Genomic DNA, 4,489 nt, shown 5'->3' with positions numbered 1-4,489 from the left:
CCCGGCCGTAAGGTCACGGCCGCCGTGTGCCTCGGCAGGTCGCGGCCTCCGGGCCGCTGGCGGCTGCTGCCCCGGGGAGGCAGCCTGGTTCGGGGAGAGCCCTCGGGAACCCTGACCCCCGAACGGTGCTGACGGGCCGAGGTGGTCAGCGCCTCGCGTCCTCCCGGTGTTCGGGTGCTTGGAGCGTTCTCCAGAAAAAATGAAAGTGTTTGTTAGGATCCAGATCCTCGTTTCAGTAACACACCTTTATCTTGGAAGGATTAGCGACGTGCGTTTGGAGAACAAGTATCTAAACTAGAGAGAGAACAGAAAGAGAGTAGTAGTCCAGGTATCATAGCTGCAGAGAAGCTGTGGCAGTTGGTGCCTGTATCCTCACAAGATAACACTTGGGAGCATTTAACTTTTTGCCTGCATTTCCTGGACTGGGTTGCGGTTTTTGGTTGTGGTTTTTGGTTGGTTTTTTTTTAATCCTCTTAAGAGTTCCCTTTCACTGTATTTTCACTTCCTGTTTTTTCTAAATCCTTTTCCATTTTAGAGCTCTGTTAACCTTTTGAATTTAATTTAAGATTCATTTAGCTGTATCTGTGTTGCCTCCAGATAATTAACCTCCTCGGTTTTTGCTTCAGGGCTTTTTAATTTGCTACTTCTGTAATTTTTGCCATATCAAGGTAGCAACTTACATAGAGCTTAATGTACAGAGACACAACTATAAATATCTCCATGACCGAGTTGACTCTGCGAGGAGTGGACTTGTTTTATACACTCTCTGGTTTAAGCAGGCAATCAACCTGGAAAAGCAATTTCTTGACAATTAAAACTGTTCATTGTGTGACACAGGCCATTAAGAGAGGCTTTAAATTTTGCATGTCTGAATGAAAAATGGACGTATTTCCATCTTCTCTCCTTCTCCTGAGAAAAGCCTTAAAACTCAGACTGTGTCTAGAAAGTGTATATATTCTCAGCTAGCAATCATCTCTTGTCCTTGCTATCAAAGTCATATGAAAACTGATGTGTCTTTTTACCTCTGTATTACAGCATTCTGTTGCCATTGGTAAATAAAAGCTCAACAGAACAGACGTCTCTGTTAGTATCTGTCTCAAAATCTGAATTGTCAAGGGTGTTACATGTTAAAAAAATGGATTTCTCATACATTGCTGATGTTTAAAGCTCTGCATCCTATTGCTGACAAATATTAGCTACTTAGTGTGTCATACTTCATTTTGCTTGGGTTCTTGCAGCCTGTTTGCTCCTCACTTTGCAAATTACTGTGGTGTTCTGCATCAGCTTAGCCAGCTGAGATTCTTTGAGCTTGTTCATGAGTTTGAGACCAATGGAATATTGAACAAAGCTTCGCTCGGTCACAGAGGAGAGCATGTCATGTTGCTGATAACTTATGTCATCTGCTCCTTAAAATTTTCCTTTTGGTGATTTATTTATATGTGTGATCTGAGTTTTTTGCTGATCATTTTCTCATGTTAATTGAGGGTAGAAATACTGCTTTGAATGCTTCATTTACTGCAGTGTATGCTTTTTATCCTTTAGAAAGGAACATCATGTCAGTTCATGCTTTCCTTAGCTGATTTTTTGATGTGAAAAGCTATGTGCCTCAGGAGAGCACAGAGCACAAGCCAGGCTTGGTTTTGCACCAAGCATCCTGCTGCCTCTCCCAGCCACTGTTAACGCTGGAAAAGTGTTGTCTAGTGTTGGCTTTAGCCCTACTTTGAGGAAGAAGATGAGCTAGGTGACCTTCAAAGGTCCCTTCCAACCAGCATTCCTCTGACTCTGTATGTTTTCATGGCTCCCAATAGTAATCCAACTATCTATTTCAAAAGATGTTTCCTCTGGAAAATTACTTTCATCTGACTGCTAATGTAACCGTGATTTTTGCCTGTTCTGCTTCAGCTGTTCGAATGGTTGAATTTGTTCTTCCTGGGAAGTGAGGTTACATGACTGCCTGATCTATATTTTGAATTGGTGAGTGTAGGTATAGGTACAAAGGTGCAGTCATGAGTGTGTCATGAAGTGAAAGAAGATAATAAATTCCAGGTGTGTGTTGTAGCATTTGCTTTCTGGTACATTTTTACTCTCTGATGGATTAGTCAAATTATTTTTCTGTGTAATCATAAGCAGCATTGTTAGTGTTCATAGCAAAAAATATATTTCTTTTTTGTTGTCCCTTTTTTTGGAGCAATTTGTTGGGGTTTTTTTCTATTCCTACTCAAGTCTTAGTGTATGTTTCTCATGCTCTAAAAGCATGTGCTTTTCATAGTTGAACCTGGTCAGATAATTTTCATAACTCTTGATTTAAGTAGAATTGAATGTGAAACTTGCAGTCCATGTCACTTAAAATGTTATGCTTAAAGCAGAGAACATGTGCCATGGTAGGATGCATTTTCTGTATGAACTGATGCTACCCTCAAAATATTTTTTGCAGCAATCTGACAGAGTGGTTAAGTATTACATAGATAATTTAATAAGAGACAGGGGAGATGTATGGGTGTTGTCATGTCATTGAGTTTGCAAATGTAATGCCTTTTTCATTCTGTCTAAAGAATGTGCTTAATACCTTTTTTCCTTCAAAAATAAACTATTCAGTCAGTAGTAAATCGCTGTTCTTAAATTAAAATCTGTAGCTATTTAGAATTTTCTGCTCTTTTGCACTCCAGAAGTTTAATTATATTTTATGGACCATGTCAGATACAGCTCTTTTTTACCTCACTATCGAAAAGTAATTAACGCTGAAGGAGGACAGACTATACCAGGATAATACAACAATCTATTGATTTACTGTTGGAGTGTTTTTCAAGAATGCCCTTTATATTAAGATTTTTGACCACAGTGGTTTCTTTAAGTGTGTCAGCTATTTGCTTTTAACATCCTGAGAAAACATACTGAATATCACTGTCACTCCTAATTTCTCCATCCTATAACATGCCTCTTCTCCTTTGGAAGTACCCATATAACCACCTCTCTCTGTCTGCAATGTTTTGACTGTAATTGCTCATATCCTTTACTAACAGCTGGAGTTACCATCCTATTGCCGTTGTTCTGACAGAGGTCCTTGGCCACGCAGAATTGCTTTTTCTCATCCATTCCCTGAAGCATTGCCTTTTTTCAGTGCTGTGTATTGCCACTGTAACTGTGAGGGAGATCGTTCCACCAGTGCCAGCGTTCAGCTGTGCAAGAGTATCTCTACTGGGACAATACTGCAATTTTGAATGTATGTGCTATCAAATAATACCAGAATAATTACAGGTCTATTTATCTTCTTTCCCTCCACTCATTTTGTCTAGCCTGATACAGTCCCACAACTTTTATCATAGTATTATTCAGGTTGGAAGGGACCTCGGGAGTCTCTAGTCCAACCTCTTTATTCAAAGCAGGATCCCCTGTGTGGGCAGACCGGGCTGTTCAGGACTCTATCCGATGTGTCTTGAAAACCTGAAGGGATAGAGACTGTACAGCCCCTCTGGGCAGCTTGCTTCAATGTTTGTCCGCATCATGGAAACCCTTTTCCTTGAATCAAGTCGCGGTCTCTCTTGTTTTGGTTTATACTTGTTGTTTCTCTAACTCCCACATGCACCCTTGTGAAGAGCCCAGCTGCATTTTCTGGATAACCTCCTCAGGAGTATGGGAAGACTGCTATCAGGCCACCCCAAAGCCATCTCTTCTCAAGTTGAAAAGGCCCAGTTTCCTGAGCTTCTTTTCACAGAGCAAGTGCTCCTGCACCATGGCCATCTGAACTCACCGCGGTTAGTCAGTATCTTCCTTGTACTGGGGGGCCTGACACAGTATTGTAGGGGTGGCCTAATGAGTGTCAAGTAAAGGGAGATCATCACTTTCCTCAGTCTGCTGGTTGTGTTTCCATTAATACAGTGCAGGGTGCTCGTTTCCTTTGATGCTTTCTTTGTTCAGCAAGGTGTATTCACAAGTCTTGAGGTAAATCACGGGGATATCAGAGGAAGTATGGATCCCAGCCAGTGTCATCTTGGCTGCTATGCTCTACTTCTGTCTGAGTCCTGGCTCTCCAACAGCTTTCATGTGAGTGAGGAAAGAGATGTGGATGTTCATTTCTCATCACAGGTCTAAAACTCTCACTGTTTACTTACATTTTCCACAAATCCCAAGAATATTTGTTGGCATTACACTATTTTCTGGTAACAGTATCATGGACAATTTGAATAGTATTTTGGAATGGTGGTACGAAAGACTTTTCTCCAGAATACTTTTTGCTGCATATCTGGACTCAGTCTTCTATAGTTTTTCTCTTGCGTCTCTCCATATCCTGTATATCAACCTGTACCTCAGCTGCTGCCTTCTGCATCACAGGGACTAAAAGTTGTCAACATATCTAGTGAATTATATTATTTAATACATTTGGCCTTCTGGTAGGCAGACTAGTTTGTATACAGTTCTTTAAATAATTAAGGTTTTATTGTTTCTGCTGACACACAGTGCTGATAAGACGTGGGTTTGTACCTCACCACTG

Source organism: Athene cunicularia (genome assembly GCF_003259725.1).
Source record: "Athene cunicularia isolate RWA chromosome 1 unlocalized genomic scaffold, athCun1 chr1_part1, whole genome shotgun sequence".
NCBI lineage: Eukaryota > Metazoa > Chordata > Aves > Strigiformes > Strigidae > Athene > Athene cunicularia.
Note: the sequence above shows the minus strand (reverse complement) of the source record.